General features: G+C 55.5%; 3 non-coding genes and 3 pseudogenes across 3 annotated transcripts; all 6 read left to right on the top strand.

Moving 5' to 3' along the window:
* The first annotated feature begins 2131 nt into the window (after positions 1 to 2131).
* On the top strand, positions 2132 to 2304 carry LOC133106337 (U2 spliceosomal RNA; annotated as a pseudogene).
* A 341-nt stretch (positions 2305 to 2645) lies between these two features.
* LOC133106114 (U5 spliceosomal RNA) lies at positions 2646 to 2762 on the top strand. Its single transcript, XR_009704291.1, has one exon. It is a non-coding gene; the product is annotated as a U5 spliceosomal RNA (small nuclear RNA).
* A 5369-nt stretch (positions 2763 to 8131) lies between these two features.
* Positions 8132 to 8283, top strand: LOC133106586 (U2 spliceosomal RNA; annotated as a pseudogene).
* A 79-nt stretch (positions 8284 to 8362) lies between these two features.
* LOC133105715 (U5 spliceosomal RNA) lies at positions 8363 to 8479 on the top strand. The gene has a single exon (XR_009703909.1). It is a non-coding gene; the product is annotated as a U5 spliceosomal RNA (small nuclear RNA).
* A 445-nt stretch (positions 8480 to 8924) lies between these two features.
* Positions 8925 to 9058, top strand: LOC133106568 (U2 spliceosomal RNA; annotated as a pseudogene).
* Positions 9059 to 14215: 5157 nt separating this feature from the next.
* LOC133106507 (U2 spliceosomal RNA) lies at positions 14216 to 14404 on the top strand. Its single transcript, XR_009704523.1, has one exon. It is a non-coding gene; the product is annotated as a U2 spliceosomal RNA (small nuclear RNA).
* The last annotated feature ends 4695 nt before the right edge of the window (positions 14405 to 19099 follow it).

Here is a 19099-nt window from a genome sequence, read left to right on the forward strand (position 1 = left end):
AGGACGGTTTTACCTGACGTGATCCACCCGGATCAAACTTGTGCTGTGGCTGGAAGGAGGATCACGGACAGCCTCGTACTGGTAAGAGACGCCATCTGTTATGCGAGAGACAGAAACATTCGGCTCGCCGTGCTAAATTTAGATTTTGAAACGGCGTTCGATCGAGTCTCGCACCAGTACCTGTTCAAGGTGCTGGGGAAAATGGGCTTTTCGGCTGGGTTCTTAGCACGGGTGGGGCTTCTGTACACGGGGATTAGAAGCAGAATCCTGGTGAACGGGGTCCTCTCCAAGGCAGTAGATGTCCGCTGCGGTGTCCGCCAGGGCTGTCCGTTATCGCCACTTCTGTTTGTGTGCTGTATAGAGCCACTGGCACAAGTGTTGAGAAGGGATACCCGGATATCAGGGCTGGGCATTCCAGGGAGCGGTGGGCAGGAGGCCCGCTGCATTTTATATATGGATGACGTGACCGTACTTTGCACTGACCAGCCTTCCATTGACCGGACTGTTGACAGGACAGTGTGGTTTGGGAGGGCCTCAGGGGCAAGACTTAACAAAGACAAGTGTGACCTAAAACTGTACGGACGTTGGACAGGGACCGAACTCTCTGGAATGCCAATGACGGCAAGACCTGACCAAGTGAGAATCCTCGGGGTCCATTTTAATTCTGACGGACGTGGGGATGGGAACTGGGAAGGGATTTTAAGAACAACAGAAAAACGGCTGGGGTTTTGGAGACTGAGGGAACTATCGCTGGAGGGCAAAATTCTCATTTTAAAATCAGTGATTTTACCCTTGTGGCTGTTTGTGAGTGTTGTGTTTGTGCCGTCTCGTGCCGTGTTGTCTCGTCTTGATCGTGCTGTGTTTTATTTTTTATGGGGCACAAAATGGGAGCGGTTGCCCAGAACGGTGGTAAAAAAGGAACCAGAGAAGAGTGGGAAGGGGGTTCTGGATTTTTACACTGTGCTGTGGTGCCACTTTGTGGCGCTGCAGGTGTCCTTGTGTCTGTCCCTGTCTTGTAAAGCGTCTTTTTTTGTCAAGTTTTTTAGCGGGGCCGATTTTAAAAGCATTGGGGTGGTGAAGGTGCCTTTAACGGTGCCTTTGGCTTTTAAAATGGTGGGAGGGTATGTGAAGATGAAGGCCTTTTTAAAGAAGATGGGGTTGGAAGGGGTGGGAGCGGGGGTTTTAACTAACCACAAGTCTCTCCTGTCCTTTGTGCAGGGTAGGGATCCGGTGAGCCAGGTGCGTGAGCTGGCAGTAGGCCAGCCGGAAGAAGTTTGGAACGCTGTGGCCCACCCAGATCTGCTGCACCGTCATAGAGACCTGGCCTGGCTGGCGGCGCATGGGGTCCTCCCGGTCCAAGGAGTGCTGCATGCCCGGAGACTGGCCAGGACTGCAAAGTGCCCTTGGCCCAGGTGTGAAGAGGAGGAGTCGGTCCGCCACTGCCTGTGGGACTGCCCGGTGGCAAGGACCCTCTGGACACAGTGCGGGCCCCTGATCCAGCTGCTGCTGGGAGCGGGACTGACCCTGCAGTGCCAGATGGTGCTGTACGGCGTGGGCAGGGGAAGGACCTCACGTCAGTGGAGGGGCCTGTGGCTGGCCATAAACTGTCTGAAACAGGCCATCTGGACTGCCCGCACTGTGTGGCTGAAAGAGAACAGGGCCGGAGGCACTGAGGAGGGTGGCGTTTGCCTCCCTCAGAGACTACATGTGGCGTGACCGGCGGAGAAGAGGAGTGGACTGGGCCAAGGGGGCATGGGGGCATGCAGCCTGGACAATGATCATGGGGCCGGGAGGGCCAGCCTGACCGGCCTGGATCTGTTATGACGAGGTAACAGGGGCGGTGTGAAGGCAGGTTGTTTAAGAGCGCCCACCGCTGCCGGTACAAAGGTCGTCTGTTGTAAGGATCTTGTCGGTTATTTGAAACAGTTTTGTGTGGTTTTAGCAATAAATAAAGGGAAGGGCAAAGGGTCTTGGTGGGATTTTTAATGAAATTACATGCATTTTATTTGTATCTATGTATATGATTTTACTAGAGTGTAATTTTGTTATTTAAGATTTGTTATGTATTCCTGTAGTAACTTGCCCTTGAAAAAATAATGTATTGTCAATTTTTTATGTATTGATACAATAAAAACCTTTAAAAACAAAAAATCTGTTCTTATCAGTTTAATATCTGATACGTCCCCTATCAGGGGACTATATATTAAACGGATTTTTGGCACAGGGAGTCGGAGAAGGAGCTTGCTCCGTCCGCTTCAAGCATCGACCCGTTATTGCAGTGCGTTCGGGAACGGTGCGCCTCTCCAAGTTTTGTGCAAAAAAAGGTTGTGTTTTGTTGTCCTTTACTAGGTGGGTGGGTTGCCCTGTTCTTCCCCCTTTTTGTTTGTTTTTTTGTATGTATGTAAATTGTGTTGTAAATAGGCTGAATATGTGCCCTTGTTGTAAGTGTGCTTGCCTCTGTTTTTTAGCAAAATGATGTAGTAGTTTTGTGTGCGGGACGTAACTGTTTGTTGTCATTGCGCTGTCTCGCTTTTCCCACCTTCCCTCTCGGATTGTCCGGCCGGCTGGCGGCAGTGGCAACCCCGGGTCAGTGGGAGTGGCTGGGAAGGGGGCTGGAGGCGCCTGGTGCGCTGAAAGGTCACATTTCGCTCGGGTTTCTCTTCAGCACGCACAAATCTTTCGCCTTTAACTAAAGATTTCCATGGAGAGGAACGCACCTGAGTGTGTGCTATTTTTGGATGCTCCGTCCACACGACGGGGCAGCTTCGAACGGTTTAAGGACAGACGGCAATGTGCGACAGGTATGCGGGTTGCTTGCGAGTCGCCGATGAGCCGAGCCGACTTGCTCGTTTCTGGCTTATTGCCTGCTTGCCGCGTGCGATTGATGCCCCGCTCGCTAAATAGCTTTGGTCGCTGCCTAGAGAGCAGCTATTCAGTAAGTAACTCGGTAGTAAGTACGTAATAGTGTCCTCGGTATGTGTTGAGTGTTTTTGGCGGCTGCGCCTGCCAGTGGAGGACACTGTATCTTGGTGGGAGGAGCAAGCTGAGTCCGGCCAGTCAGTGCGTGTGCAGGGTTCTTGGGAAGGCGGGGAGGGGGGCCGGCCCCTGGGCCAGGTGGCATCTGCCCCGAGCGCGGTCCGGGGCCACCGGGAGGGCGCCGTCGGCAGGGGCCAGTTTGTGGTTATCGCTTCTCGGCCTTTTGGCTAAGATCAAGTGGTTGGTGGTGGTGAGAAGCGACTAAACTGTAAGTATGTCTTCGAATAATTGGCGAGCAGTGAGAAATACGGCGAGGATGAAGTGGGCAGGAGTCCCTGGGGGCATGCCACAACGAGAAGAGTTTGTGAAGTCATTCATTTTGGAGAAGTTTCTCTTGTCAGAGAAGGAAATCCTGGGAATTCAGCGGAATGGAAGGGAGGAATTTGTGGACGTCGCCTTCAGGGGGGCGGATCCGTTCAAGGCCTTTATGGAGCGGTGCAAGAGGGAAGACCTGGGGCCATGGAGAGTGGAGTCCATGGAGAGGAGGAACCACAGGGTAGTGATTGTCAATCTTTTTGACATGAACGTGCCAGACGAGGCGGTCACGAGGTACCTAGAAAGGTACGTCAGGGTGGTGGCCGGACCCAGATACCGGAGGGACACCTACGGATTCTGGAACGGCCAGAGGGTGTACGAGGTCCTGCTCCGAGAGAGTGACCATGGCTACGAGGGCTACCTCCATCCTCCAGCCCTCTGCATGGTCGAAGGAGTGAAGGGCCACATTATGTACTCCAGGCAGCCTCCTTTCTGTCGACGGTGCATGGAGGTGGGCCATGTCGACGCGGGGTGCAGGTCGGTGGTCTGCTACAATTGCAGACAGCAGGGGCACATGGCGGCTGAGTGCAAGGAGCCACGCACCTGCAACACCTGCGGCTCCGGGGACCACTTTATGAGGGCATGCCCTGAGCGCCGCCGCACCGACGCCGATGCAGCCAGGGAGAGAGCAACGCCTACACCAGGGCCAGCGGGGGCTGAGAGGCCTAAGCCAGGCGCAGCAGAGCAGGAGAGGCCTACACCAGGCCCAGCAGGGGCAGGGAGGCCTACACCAGGCCCGGCAGAGGCTGAGGGGCCTATACCAGGCCCAAAGGAGGCAGAGAGGCCTAAACCAGGCCCAAGGGAGGCGGAGGGGCCTACACCAGGCCCAGCGGAGGCGGAAGGGCCTACACCAGGCCCAATGGAGGCTGAGGGGCCTACACCGGGCCCAACGGGGCCTAGCACCGTGGAAGGCCCGATCCCAGACACCGATCTGGGTCCCGACAGCATGGAGGGGAGGGAGACGGCTGATGAAGGCAGTGAAGGGTTCCGACATGGAGTTGTCCACGGAGGAGGAGGCCGTCATCAGGCTGAGGGGAGAAAGGAAGGCGAGGCCTGAGATGGCTGGAGCTCCATCAGGGGGGAGGAAGGCTAAGGCCAAGGCCCCGACCAAAGCCATGGCTAGGCCCAAGGACTGGGCCGAAGAGGTGGAGAAGGAGATGGGGGACGCGGAGGCCCCGATGCCGACGGAACCCGAGCGTGTGATGGAGAAGATTTTCGGAAGGAGGTAGGCTGAGAGCCTGTATATCCGTTTAACATAACTTCTCAAATGGAGAAAACTTTCATGTCCTTGAACACCAGAGGCATAAAAGACCGAGATAAGCGAGCGGCACTGTTTTTATCTTTTAAAGAGGTGTCGTTTGATGCGATGTTCCTGCAGGAGTGTCATTTGGGAGGAGGGAGGAATGTAGCCATGTTTTGTAAGGACTGGGATATGGGGCCTTCGGTCTGGTCAGTGGGCAATGTCCACGCCGATGGTTTGGGGATTCTGTTTAAGGGAAGGGGGGTGGTGGTTGAGGAATTCCTGTCGATTGTTCCAGGGAAACTGTTGTGTGCTGATGTTTTGTGGGGAGGGGAGAAGTTTAGGCTCATAAATGTGCATGCCCCATGTAATATTTCTGAGCGTTTGTGTTTTTTCAAGATGTTGCCGGTTTTATTGGCGACAAATCGATGTATTGTTTTGGGGGGGGATTTTAATGTGTCGGTGGACGAGGGGATAGTGGGAGGGAGAAGGGATTTTTCAGTTCTGTATTTAAAAAAAGAGATTTTGGTTAAGTTTTCTTTGTTTGATTGTTTTAAAGAAGATGGCCGACAGGGGGAGGGATACACGTGGTCAAACTCCAGGGGCTGTAGGAGGAGGTTGGACTATTTTTTTGCCTCAAAAAAATGGAGGGTGGAAAGTTTTGTGGTGCTTCCCAGCTGGTCCTCAGACCATAGTGTAATAAAGTGTATTTTGGGGGGAGGGGAGGCTAGAAAACAAAGGAGATGGCTTTTTAATGCCGATCTCCTCAAAGATTGGGTGTTTTGTGAACAATTTACGGAATTTTATTTGGGGTGGAGGGTTTTCAAAGCCCAGTTTTCCTGTGTGCTGGAGTGGTGGGAAATGGTGAAACATAGGATAAAAGAGTTTTGCATAGCCTATGGCATAGCGAAAAGGAGGGAAGAGAGAGAGAAGGTGTGGGCACTGAAGGGAGAGCTGCAATACTGGGTGGGGGTGGCAAACAGGGGAGGGAGGGTGAACGCAGAGGAAGTAAAGGGTTTAAAAGAAAAGATAAAATCTTATTACATCGAGAGAGCAAGGCGTTTTGCCTTCCTGGCAAGGGTGGAGCGGAGGGAGAAGGACGAGAAGGTAACGCCTTTCTTTTTTAAAACGGTGAGAGCGCGGCAAAATGAGGGGTGGATCGAGGCGATAATGACAGGCCAGGGGGAGGTAAGGAAGCTGGAGGAGAAGCTGGACGCCGCAGCGCTTTTTTACTCGGTGTTGTTTGGGAGGGAGGAGAGGGACACAGAGGAGGGGGACAGGCTGGTGGCGCAGCTCTGGAGGAAGGTAGGGAAGGGACAACAGGAAGCTCTGGGGAGGAGGATAAGGATGGAAGAGGTAAGGGAGGCCTTGTTCTCTTTAAAAGCGGGGAAAACGCCAGGGAGAGATGGGATTACCAGGGAGGTATATACCCACTTCTGGGGGATAATGGCTGAGGATCTGGTGGAAGTTTTTAACCGGGCGGGAGAAGTGGGGAAAATGCCCGTATCGATGAGGGAGGGGGTAGTGCATCTGTTGTACAAGAAGGGGGAGAGGAAAGATCTGGGGAACTGGCGGCCAGTCACTCTCCTCTGCACCGATTACAAGGTGCTGGGGAAGGTGCTGGCCAACAGGGCCAAGGGGGTGTTCTGGGACCTGACCAAACTTGTGCTGTCCCAGGAAGGATGGGGTCCCAGAACCTGATTCTTTTAAGGGATCTTTTGAGCTGGGCGAGAAGCAGGAAAGTTGGGGTAGGGGTGATTGGCCTGGACCAACAGAAGGCTTTCGACCGGGTCGACCACGCCTTCCTGGTGCAGGTTTTGGAGAGGATGGGTTTCGGGGAGGGCTTCATTACCTGGGTGAAGACCCTCTACAACGGGGCCTTCAGCCGGGTAAAAGTAAATGGGGCCATGAGTGCACAGGTGATGCAGGGTAGAGGGGTGAGGCAGGGGTGTCCCCTGTCCCCGCTATTCTACGTCTGCGTTATAGAGCCCCTGGCAGAGCTGATGAGGCAGGACGGGGTGTTCAGGGGCCTGCAGATCCCGGGCAGCGGGGGGGAGAGGGTAAAGCTGCTACAGTACGCGGATGACACCACAGTGGTGGTCTCATCAGAGAGGGATGTAGAGAGGGTCATGGGCCTGGTGGGCCAGTACTGTCGAGGGTCAGGGTCAAAAATTAATTTTACCAAGTCGACAGTGATGGTGACCGAGGGATGGAGAGGGAGAAGGGGGGAGGAGCATGGCCTGGTAGAGTGTGAGGAGGGGATAAAGGTGCTGGGGGTCCGTTTCAGCGGGGAGAGGGCGGACAGGCTGAACTGGCAGCAGTGCCTGGAGAAGGTGGAGAAGAGGTTAGGCGTGTGGAGGGAGAGGGCGCTGACATTTTCAGGTAAGGTACTAACGGTGAAAGTAGACATTTTACCGAGGATCATTTATTTAGGTAGGGTTTTTCCGATCCCAGCGGTATATAAGATCAAACTAAACCGGTTGATTTTTAATTTTCTATGGGGAGGGAGGCTAGAGCCGGTAAAAAGGGACATCGTATTTTTGCCGGTGGAAAAGGGCGGGAGAGACCTAGTAGACGTGGGCCTGAAGGTAGAGGTCTTGTTCGTGAAGAGCATTTACGACGCCTTGGTGGGAGATGAGGGCCACAAGTGCCGGCACCTCATGAGGATGTGGGTGGGGACGGCCATGAGGGAGCTGGTGGGGTGGGACAACAGCGGGCCGAGGGCGGAAGACATCCCGTGGCATCTCTCTTTTTAAGATCTCATAGAGAGATCATCGTGGCACAGGGGCTGGGGGACCATCGGGCCCTCTACAAAGAGATCCTGGGCAGGAGGACAAGAGCGGCAGAGAGGGAGGTGCAAAGGAGCGGAGCGCAATGGAGGTGGTTGTCGGCCAAGTGGCTCCCAAACCGGGCGAGAGACCTGAACTGGATGGGCGGTCTGGGAAGGCTACCGGTGAGGGAGAGGTTGCACAGGGCCGGCACGGCCAGGAGCCCTTTGTGCCCCAGGGGCTGTGGGAGGGAGGAGACAGGAGGGCATGCCCTGTGGGAATGCCCCTTTGCAAGGGTCTTTTGGGGGAGGGCAAATAAGGGGGTGTTTCTCCCGGTCTGGGCCACAGCGGTGGACAAGGCTGGGGTCATGAATGCAGCTGGGGTGAAGAGTCGGAAGGCTGAGGAGAGGGAGGTGTTTGGCCTCCTAGTGAGCTGGGGGAAGCTGGCCCTGTGGGACAGCAGGAATCAGAAGGTCAGGAACCCCAAAAGTAGCATGACGGGGGTGCAGTGCTGCAGGGGGTGGGAAAGGAGAGTAATGGTGGAGATAGGGGTGTGTGCCCAGGTAGAAGGGAAAAAAAGGGGCGAAAAGAAATGGGAAAAGGTGAAGGTCGCCTTGAGCCTATAAAAGGCAAATGTGTAAATAGTGTAAATAAAAGTGTAAATAGTGAATGTATATGTGTTGTCTGTAGAAAAGATGTTGGGTCTGTACAGTGTGTGTGTTATGTGTATGTAATGTGAATATGATGTAAAATTATATTTGTGTAAATAAAAATTTCTTATACAAAAAAAAAAATCTGTTCTTATCAATTTAATATCTGATACGTCCCCTATCAGGGGACTATATATTAAACGGATTTTTGGCACAGGGAGTCGGAGAAGGAGCTTTTCCCACCTTCCCTCTCGGATTGTCTGTCCGGCCAGCTGGCAGCAGTGGCAACCCCGGGTCAGTGGGAGTGGCTGGGAAGGGGGCCGGAGGCGCCTGGTGCGCTGAAAGGTCACATTTCGCTCGGGTTTCTCTTCAGCACGCACAAATCTTTCGCCTTTTACTAAAGATTTCCGTGGAGAGGAACGCACCTGAGTTTGTGCTATTTTTGGATGCTCCGTCCACAGGACGGGGCAGCTTCGAACGGTTTAAGGACAGACGGCAATGTGCGACAGGTATGCGGGTTGCTTGCGAGTCGCCGATGAGCCGAGCCGACTTGCTCGTTTCTGGCTTATCGCCTGCTTGCCGCGTGCGATCGATGCCCCGCTCGCTAAATAGCTTTGGTCGCTGCCTAGAGAGCAGCTATTCAGTAAGTAACTCGGTAGTAAGTACGTAACAGCGTACTCGGTGTGTGTTGAGTGTTTTTGGCAGCTGTGCCTGCCAGTGGAGGACAGTGGATCTTGGTGGGAGGAGCCAGCTGAGTCCGGTCATTACGGTAGCTCGCCGACCGGCCAGTCAGTGCGTGCGCAGGGTTCTTGGGAAGGCGGGGAGGGGGGCCGGCTCCTGGGCCAGGTGGCGTCTGCCCCGAGCGCGGTCCGGGGCCACCGGGAGGGCGCCGTCGGCAGGGGCCAGTTTGTGGTTATCGCTTCTCGGCCTTTTGGCTAAGATCAAGTGTAGTATCTGTTCTTATCAAACGGAGATAACTTTCGCGATCCAGGGATTGTGCGTGTGGGACCATGGATGCTCCAGGACCGGAGATGGCAGGAGGAACCTTACGGAGGAGGAATACAATTCGGCTGCAGGTTGCAATGGAGGAGAGACGGAAGGTGGATCTGCAGTTCATCGTAGTAAGGCTGTTTAAAGATTTTTTCAATGTTGGAGTGGAGCGCATGTATTGTGTGCAGGACTACCCGAGTAGGGGGCTGTTTGATGTGACGCTGGACAGTGAGGGCCTGTGTCTCGAAATTTTTGAGGCCTACAAGGAGAGGAAGGAGGCTGAAGTACTAAAGGGGATTAGCATGGAGCCGCTGTTTTCAAGTGACGTGAAGCTGGTTACCCTGCTTACTTACAACCCGTTTGTGACGGCGAGGGAGGTGGAGGTGTTTCTCGGAAGATACTGCACCGTGCTAAGGCCGGAGGTGAGGATGAGAAATCTTTTCGGGGTGTGGAACGGGAAGAGGCAGGTTCTGGTGAGGCTTAGGCCGGAAGAAAAAGCGGTGGGCGGTGTGAGGCATCTGCCTGCAGTATTTTCCATCGGGCCGGATAAAGGGTTTCTAACCTATTCCGGCCTACCTACATACTGCAGGAGGTGCCTCAAGTACGGACACATGGCAAAAGACTGCAGCTTCTTTGTGTGTTTGGCATGTGGGGAGGAAGGCCATGCGGCAAGAGAGTGCCCGGCAGGAAGGAAGTGCCATCTGTGTGGGAGTGGGGAACACCTGATCCGGGACTGCCCGGCCCGGAGGCGCTCCTACGCCGAGGCAGCAGGAGGACAGCCGGCTCCCCCTGGTGGTGGGGAGGAGGAAGCGCAGGGGGAGGGGCAGCAGAGCCAGGCAGAGGAGCGGGGACGTGAGCAGGGCAGTGCTGCTTCGGCCGATGCAGCGCCTCCTGGAGGAGAGGAGGAGGAGACGCAGGCACCTGGAAGCGAGCGAGCTGGGGAAGAACAGTCGGCGGAGGCGGCGCAGGGCTCAGGGGCAGCTCCTGCAGCAGAGGGGGTGGTGGAGGAGTCGGAGTTAGAGGCCTCAGCTTCGTCGGTGCCTTCATCTGGGGAGGTGCCCCCCACCCCGCACCCTCAGGGCAGGAGGGGAGAGGCGAAGGCAGGCAGGGCAGTGCCAGCCTCAGGTGGAGCAGAGGTGGGGCGGAAGGCAGAGGCAGCAGAAGAGGCGCCCCCAGAGGGAGCTTCTGCGGCGGTGCGCGCAGGGGCAGCTGGCGGTGAGGAAGGAGGCCTGGAGGGGGGGGTGAAGCGCAGCCGCACCCCCACTTGGGCGGAGGCGACGGAGGAGCTGGCAGTAGCGAGCACCAGCGGGGAGAGCGGGTCTCCAGGGCTGGGGGAAAAGAAAAAGAAGAAGAAGAAGAAGGTCAGGCTGGGCGTGGCCAGGGGGGACTTTCACTCGGACTCTGAGGACTCCCTAGGCAGGTCGGGCAGCGAGAGCCGGGTGAGGGACATGGCTTCCCCACTGTCCGAGTGTGGGTATGACGGGGGGATGGTCCAGCTGAGGCCCCCGAATGAGGTACCCTTTTTGGAGTATGAGGAGGAAGGGGGAGGGAGGTTTGGGGGGTTCAGCCTGTGATGGTGGGGTTTTAGTTTCTGTTTTGTTTGTGTCATGGCACAATGTCTGAGAATAATGACGTGTAATGTGAGGGGGTTGTTAAATGGGGAAAAGAGGAGGGGAGTTTTTCATTTTTTGTCTACGCAGAGTTTTACGTTTTGTTTTTTGCAGGAGGTGCATCTGAGGTCCAGTGAGGACTCTCAGAAATTTACTTTGGAATGGAAGAAGGGGTTTTCTTTTTGGAGTGTGGGTGGGGCCCATTCCTCGGGGGTGGGAATTTTGGTTAGAGGGAGGGAGATAAAAATTGTGAACGTGTTCTCGTGGGTGCAGGGGCGGGTTCTTGTGGTGGACGGGGACTGGAGGGGCATAAAATTGAGGATGGTGAATGTCTATGCTCCAGCCCATGTGCAAAGGAGAAAGGAGTTCTTTCTGTCTTTGGAACAGGTGTGTGCCACAAACAGGTTTGTAGTGATGGGGTGGGATTTTAATGTTTCGTTTGAATCACCGGATTGGTCGGTGGCACATCTGAAAGGTGTGTTGGGGAGGTTCTCCCTGAAAGATGGGTTTAGGGAGGTGTGGCCAAAGGACCCAGGGCTTACCTGGGGGAACAGCAGGGGGGCCAAGTCCCGTCTCGATTTTGTTTTTGTTCCGGGGGGGCAGAGGGTGAAGGCGGCCGAGGTGATCCCCCTTTATTTTTCGGACCACAGCGGGGTGGTGGTGACAGTGGGGTGGGATGCGCCAGCATTTGGGAGAGGGTGCTGGCGCATGAACACACAGGTCTTAAAGGAGGAGGCCTTTTGCGTGCGCTTCAGGGAAGCGTACGCAGGGTGGGCAAAACTGAAGCCTTTTTTTAGCTCGGCGGTGGAATGGTGGGAGGTGACGAAGGCCCGAATCAAGGCCTTTGTTATCGCGTACTGCCGGGGGAAAAAAAGGAGGGAGCAGAGGTACTCCCTTAGGCTTCAGAGAGAGCTGGAGGGGCTCTACATGAGATGGAACAACGGGGGGGAGTTTGACGAGGGGAGGTGGGAGGCCTTAAAGGCAGAGCTTAAGGCTCTGCACGAGGACAAGGCACGCTCCCTGGCTTTTAAGAGCCAGGGAGAGGAATATGATAAAGACGAGACCTGCTCCTCGTATTTCTTTCAGAGGGTGAGGGCGATGAGGGCAAAGAGGGTGATGGAAGGGCTGAGGGGGGAGGACGGGAGGGTGCATAGAGGAACGCAGGAGATGCTAAAGGTGGCCTCCTGTTACTACTCGCTCCTCTTCGGGGAAAGGGAGGTGGACAGGAGTGCCTCCGAGCGTTTTCTGGGCTTGGTGGAGGAGAGGGTGCCGGAGGGAGTGAGGGCAGTCCTGGAGATGCCTTTCAGCTCAGAGGAGCTCAAGAAGGCACTCTCCGGGATGAAGGGAGGGAAGGTCCCGGGGAAGGATGGGCTTCCCAAAGAATTTTATTTTAAATTCTGGGAGCTGGTGGGCCTGGATTTTTTGGAGGTTGTTGGGGAGATCTACGAGAGGGGGGAGCTCGCCCCTTCGATGAAGGAGGGAGTGGTGGCCTTGCTATATAAGAAGGGCGATGAGCTTGATTTGAACAACTGGCGCCCGATAACACTTCTGGGCGTCGACTATAAGCTCATCGCCCGGGCACTGGCGGGCCGGCTGAGGTTGGCCATGCCATTCCTGGTGGGAGGGGATCAGACCTGTGGGGTGGAGGGCAGGTCCGTAGCATGGAACCTCCAGCTCACGAGGGACGTGTTTTGTTGGGTGGAGGAGAGGAACCTTCCATTAATTTTTATTTCTTTGGACATGGAGAAGGCATTTGACAGGGTCAGCCATGGGTTTTTGTTTGGGGTTTTGGCGCGTTTGGGCTTTGGGGTGGGGTTTTTGAGGTGGCTGCAGCTCCTGTACAAAGGGGTAGGGAGTAGGATAGGGGTCAATGGGTTTTTGGGGGAGATGGTGGGGCAGAAGGGGGGGGTAAGGCAGGGTTGCCCCTTGTCACCGCTCCTCTTTGTTCTATACATTGAGCCGATGGCCGAGGCAGTGCGGAGGGACGGAGGGATAAGAGGGGTTCCAATGCCAGGAGCAGGGGGTGAGAGCGTGAAGGCAGGGCTGTACGCGGACGATGTCTGTCTGTTTTTGGAGGGGGACGGGAGTGTGCGGAGGGCAATGGAGGTGGTGGGGGACTTTGCCAGGGGGGCGGGGGCTTCTGTTAACCTGGCAAAGTCCACCATGAAATATTTAGGGGCGTGGAAGGGTAGAAGGGATGGACAGTGTGGGCTGCAGGTAAGTATAGGGCCAGTGAGGGTCCTGGGGGTAGAGTTTGGAGAGGGAGACAGGCGGGACACTGTGAGGAACTGGGAGAAGAGGGTGGCGGATGTGAAGGCCAAATTAGGCCTCTGGTCAACACGACGGCTCACACTGTCCGGGAGGGTGGTAGCGGTAAAGGCCGACATTTTTCCGTTTTTAGTTTATTTGTCGTATGTTTTTCCTTTGCCCGTGCGGCTTAAGAGGGAGCTGGTGCGGGCGGTGTTCAAGTTTTTGCGGGGGGGGGGTTACGAGTATATAAGGAGAGAGGTGATGTATATGGCGGTGGAGGAGGGAGGGAGGGATGTGTTACATGTTCCGCTTAAGTTAGATGTGTTGTTTTTTTGTAATTTGTGTGTTTCCTTGGTTTCCCCGGTTTGTCATAAATTTCAGTATTTTGTTCGTTTTTGGTTTTCGTCGTGTGTGCGGTTTTTGGTGGGGTGGGACAACAGGGTGCCGAGGGGGCAGGTGGCCCCTGCTCATTATGAGCAGGTAAGTCGCTGGGCCAGGAGGCACAAGGAGTGTGCAGACAGGGAGCTGGTGCTGCAGCACAGGGCCCTGTACAAGGCCTTAAAGGCGCGGCTGAGGCCTGTGGGGGGGACAGGAGTGCCGGTGGGGCGGGAGGTGTGGGCGGCTATCCAGCCGAAGGGCCTGGAGAACCGCCTGAGGGACCTGAACTGGCTGGTGGCCTACGGGAGGCTGCCAGTGAGGGACGTCCTGTACAGGCACGGGCTGACCCAGAACAGGTTCTGTCCCAGGGAGGGCTGTGGGAGGGAGGAAGAGACCGTGGCCCATGTCTTCTGGGGCTGCCCCTTTGCCCAGGAGGTGTGGCAGCTGATAGGGAGGAGGTACAGGAGGGTAAGGGGGGTGACACGGGAGGGAGTGTTTTTTGGAGAGGGGTTGGGGAGGGAGAAGGGGAGGGCCAGGTTTCAGACACTGCTGCTGCTGAGCCTGGCGAAGCAGAAGCTGTGGGGGGCGCGGGGGGAGAGGGGGGCGGTGAAGACGGGGTGGACAGGGAGGGGGGTGGTGCGGATGGTGGAGGCGGAGGTGGAGCGGCGCTTCGGATGGGAGGTGCTGAGCTGGGGTTTCCACGCTGCATGGGAGCGATGGAAGGGGGTGATATAATGTTTTTTGAGGGGTTTGGTTGTGGTTCTGTTTTTGTTTCTGTTCTTGGTTGTGTTGCTGGTTTCTGTTCTGTTTTTGTTTGTATTGAAATGTGTTTGTACAGTGGGAATGTGTTGGGACTTTGGGGACTTTAGGGGAGGGGGGGGTTTTGAGTTTACTTTTGTCAAGACGATGTGATTTGGGTTTTGTTGTTCAGTGTTGTAAGGGAATGTGATGTGTAATGTGTTTGGTGCGGACCAATAAATTAATTTAAATACAAAAAAAATAAATAAAAAAAAATCTGTTCTTATCAGTTTAATATCTGATACGTCCCCTATCAGGGGACTATATATTAAACGGATTTTTGGCACAGGGAGTCGGAGAAGGAGCTTGCTCCATCCCCTTCAAGCATCGACCCGTTATTGCAGTGCGTTCGGGAACGGTGCCCCTCTCCAAGTTTTGTGCAAAAAAAGGTTGTGTTTTGTTGTCCTTTACTAGGTGGGTGGGTTGCCCTGTTCTTCCCCCTTTTTGTGGGTAAGGGGCTCTGGCGGATGAATATCAGCCATCTCCAAGACCCCCAGGTGCGTCTCTCCTTCTCGAGAAGATACCTGGAGTGGGTGAGTCTGAAACATCTCTTTGACTCCCCGGTGGAGTGGTGGGAGATGGTGAAGGAGCGAGTGCGGGGCTACTTCCGGGCAGTCGGGCGGAGGAAGGCGAAGGAAGGGAGGGCAGTTTTTGAACGCCACAATGCTGCCCTCCAAAGACTAAGCCTCCTCCAGTCCCGAGGCCTGGATGTCAGCAGCGAAATTGCACAAGCTCGGCAGAGCCTCACCACCCTCTACCGGGAAGAGCGGAAGAAACAGACCTTCCGCTCCAAACTCCAGGGCCTCCAGGAGGATGAGAAGTGCACGCGGTTCTTCTTCCGCAGGGCACGAACCAAGACGAATAACATCTTGTCTCTCTATAACAGCAGAGGGGTGGTGGTGTCTGAAGAGGCGGAGGTCCGGGAGGTGGCCAGGGAGTTCTACGAGGGCCTTTACAGCGAGAGGCCCTCAGACGGGGCTCTCATGGACACCTTCCTGGGCTGCCTGGACAGACGCCTGGGAGATGAGCAGATGGAGGCGGAGTTGAGCACTGAGGAGCTCACCAGGGCCGTGCACTCCCTGAATACACACAAAGCTCCGGGCCCTGACGGAATCCCAGCTGAGTTTTACCAGGCTCACTGGGATCTCCTGAAGGGGGACGTGGCGGAAGTGTTCAGGGCTGCGTACAGGGAGGGGCGGTTAGGCGCCTCACTGAGACAGAGCTCAGTAGCTCTTGTCCCAAAGAAGGGGGACCTGAAGGACCTCCGCAACTGGCGGCCGATCAACCTCCTCTCAGTCGATTATAAGATCATGGCGAAGGCGCTGATGGGGAGGTTCCAAGGCCTGATAACATCGGTGATCGGACCGGACCAGACCTGCAGCGTGCAGGGGAGGTCCATAAATGACAACCTGCTCCTCACGAGGGATCTAATCATCCACTCCGGGGAGTGGAGGTCCCCCTTGTGCCTTCTCAGTCTCGATCAAGAGAAGGCATTTGACCGGGTGAGTCATGTGTGCTTGGAGAGAGTGCTAGAAAAAATGAACATTCCTGGCCCCCTCCTGCGCTGGACAAAGATCTGTCTGACAGACATAACGGGCAGAGTGGTTGTCAATCGACAGCCCTCTGCCCCGTTCGATGTCAGGTCTGGCGTCAGGCAGGGGTGCCCTCTAGCATCTCTCCTGTACGTCATCTACCTGGAACCGTTCCTCCAGGCCATCAGGGCCAATCCAGGGGTGGTGGGCTATCCACTCCCTGGAGCGGGGGGGGGAACGGCTAAAGGTGATGGCGTACATGGACGACATTGCCATCGTCGCCACAGACAGTCGTTCTATCGCTTGTGCCACCAAGGTGTTGGACGACTTCTGTGTGGCCACTGGCGCCCTGGTCAACAGGGACAAGAGTGAACTGTTTCTGTCTCCATATTGGAGTGAGGAGCTGACCGTTTCCTTCCCTGTACGTAGGAATACCATCAAGCTCCTGGGGGTGACCTTCCAGGCTGACGGAGGAGGGAGAACCAGCTGGGAGGGAGCCCTCCGCCACGTCCAAAATAAAATCAGGAGCTGGAGTGCACGGCCCTTGACCATGGCGGGTAAGATCCTTGTCCTGAAGGCAATTGTCCTACCCATTCTGCTCTATGTGGGGAGGGTGTTTCCCCCAGACAAAGCCACCGGGAAGCTAATCACCCGGATGGCTTTCCGCTTTGTCTGGGGGAGCACCATGGAAAAACTTAAACGCGTCACCCTCCTCAAAGAGGAGCGGAATGGGGGGCGGGGGGTCCCAGACATTGTCAACATCATTATGGTGCAGGGTCTGGCCACCCTTGTCCAGAATGCAGGGAAGGTGGGTAAGGCCTCTGGTACCTTTGCCAGGTACTATGCCACCCCCTTCCTCAGAGCAATGGGCTTGGGTGTGCTGGACCTCACCATACCTTATAGCTGGGACCCCCCCTACGTCTACCGAGCCCTGAAGGACTTTGCCTACAGGACGGATCTGCCCAGGGCTGGCCTAACCTCGTGGAGCTATAAAATGATTATGGCTCATTTAAGATCTGGAGAAATTGTAACGCTCCCGAGGGGGGGGCCAGACCTGGACCCGCAAGTCATCTGGGCAAATGTGACACATAAGTGTCTCACAAACAAACAAAAAGACATTGCCTGGATGACAGCCCATAGGTGTCTCCCCACCAGAACATTTATGTATCGCCGGCACTTAGCCCTGACTGAACGCTGCCCCCACGGATGCACTGACTCAGAACACATTCACCACCTGTTCTGGGAGTGCTCCGTGGCCAGGCGGGTCTGGGGCCTTGTTTGTTCCTCTGTCTCCCTAAGCAGGTTCCTGCCGAGGTCCTCCCTGATGGCTGAGGGCATCCTCTACGGTCCGCCGGGGGGATGCAAGACCACCGTGCTCCAGCGTCAGTGGAGGATCATCAACACCGTGAAGCAGGTCCTATGGGAGACGAGGAACATCAAGGTCTACCAGAAAACATCTGTAGACCTGGTCACTCTCCGGAGGAGGATCCAAAACCTCCTCCAGGACGGCATTCTGGTGGACATGCACACTAACAAGAACCTGGCGAGAGAGAAGTGGGGGGTGGACCACTGGAAAGAACTTATCATATAGTCCACCCCCCTCCAAGGGACACAGAAGGGACACAGAAGCCTCTCGGGACAACCAAACCTGAGCGGAATGGACTCTTTCTTTACTATTTTCTCGTCCTTTAATTCACCTTAGTTTCTTTATTGTTGAAATTGATTTTGTTAAGTTTTGTAAGGTCTCTTTGTAATATTTTGTAATCACTCTTTCTTTAAGTTTGTTTTCATTCCTTTGATGTCTTTGTTTCATTAGTTTAAGTTCTTGATTAAATGATTATTTTGTGTTAATTAGTGTGTTTTAAAAAAAGAAAAAGAATTTTAAAATGTAAAGAAATGTAAAAAAACCAATAAAACCACATTTTACTAAAGATTTCCGTGGAGAGGAACGCACCTGAGTTTGTGCTATTTTTGGATGCTCCGTCCACAGGACGGGGCAACTTCGAACGGTTTAAGGACAGACGGCAATGTGCGACAGGTATGCGGGTTGCTTGCGAGTCGCCGATGAGCCGAGCCGACTTGCTCGTTTCTGGCTTATCGCCTGCTTGCCGCGTGCGATCGATGCCCCGCTCGCTAAATAGCTTTGGTCGCTGCCTAGAGAGCAGCTATTCAGTAAGTAACTCGGTAGTAAGTACGTAACAGCGTACTCGGTGTGTGTTGAGTGTTTTTGGCGGCTGTGCCTGCCAGTGGAGGACAGTGGATCTTGGTGGGAGGAGCCAGCTGAGTCCGGTCGTTACGGTAGCTCGCCGACCGGCCAGTCAGTGCGTGCGCAGGGTTCTTGGGAAGGCGGGGAGGGGGGCCGGCTCCTGGGCCAGGTGGCGTCTGCCCCGAGCGCGGTCCGGGGCCACCGGGAGGGCGCCGTCGGCAGGGGCCAGTTTGTGGTTATCGCTTCTCGGCCTTTTGGCTAAGATCAAGTGGTGTGTGGTGGAGAGAAGCGACAGTAAGTATGTCATCTAGCAATTGGAGAGCCGTAAGAAACACTGCAAGGGTGAAATGGGCAGGAGCCCCAGGGAGCATGCCCCAGAGGGAAGAATTCGTGAAGAGTTTTGTTTTGGAGAAGTTCTCTCTGTCAGAGAGGGATATTTTGGGCATCCAGAGGAACGGGAGAGAGGAGTTCGTTGACATGGCCTTCAGAGGACCAGAAGCATTCCAGGCATTCATGGAGAGATGCAAAAGGGAAGATCTGGGGGCTTTCCGGGTGGAGTCCATGGAGAGGAGGAACCACAGGGTGGTCATCATCAACCTGTTCGACATGAACGTGCCAGATGAGGCGGTCGGGAGGTACCTGGAGAGGTTCGCCAGGGTGGTGGCCGGACCCAGATACCGGAGGGACGTCTTCGGCTTCTGGAACGGCCAGAGGGTGTACGAGGTCCTGCTGCGGGAGAGTGACCATGGCTACGAGGGCTACCTCCATCCTCCGGCCCTCTGCATGGTCGAAGGAGTGAAGGGCCACATCTCCTATTCTAGGCAGCCTCCTTTTTGTCGGCGATGCATGGAGGTGGGCCACGTCGACGCGGGGTGCATGTTGGTGGTCTGCCACAACTGCCGGCAGCGAGGGCACATGGCGGCCGAGTGCAAGGAGCCGCGCACCTGCAACGTCTGCGGCTCTGGGGACCACTTCATGAGGGCATGCCCTGAGCGCCGCCGCACCTACGCCGACGCAGCCAGGGAGAGAGCAGCGCCTACACCAGGGCCAGCGGGGGTGGAGAGGCCTGCACCAGGCCCAACAGAGGCTGAGAGGCCTACACCAGGCCCAACAGAGGCTGAGAGGCCTACACCAGGCCCAAAGGAGGCGGAGAGGCCTACATCAGGCCCAACAGGGGCTGACGGGCCTACACCAGGCCCAAAGGAGGCGGAGAGGCCTACATCAGGCCCGGCGAGGGCTGAGAGGCCTGCATCAGGCCCGGCAGAGGCTGAGGGGCCTATACCAGGCCCAAAGGAGGCAGAGGGGCCTACACCAGGCCCAGCGGAG

This window comes from Conger conger, chromosome 12 (assembly GCF_963514075.1).
Source record: "Conger conger chromosome 12, fConCon1.1, whole genome shotgun sequence".
NCBI lineage: Eukaryota > Metazoa > Chordata > Actinopteri > Anguilliformes > Congridae > Conger > Conger conger.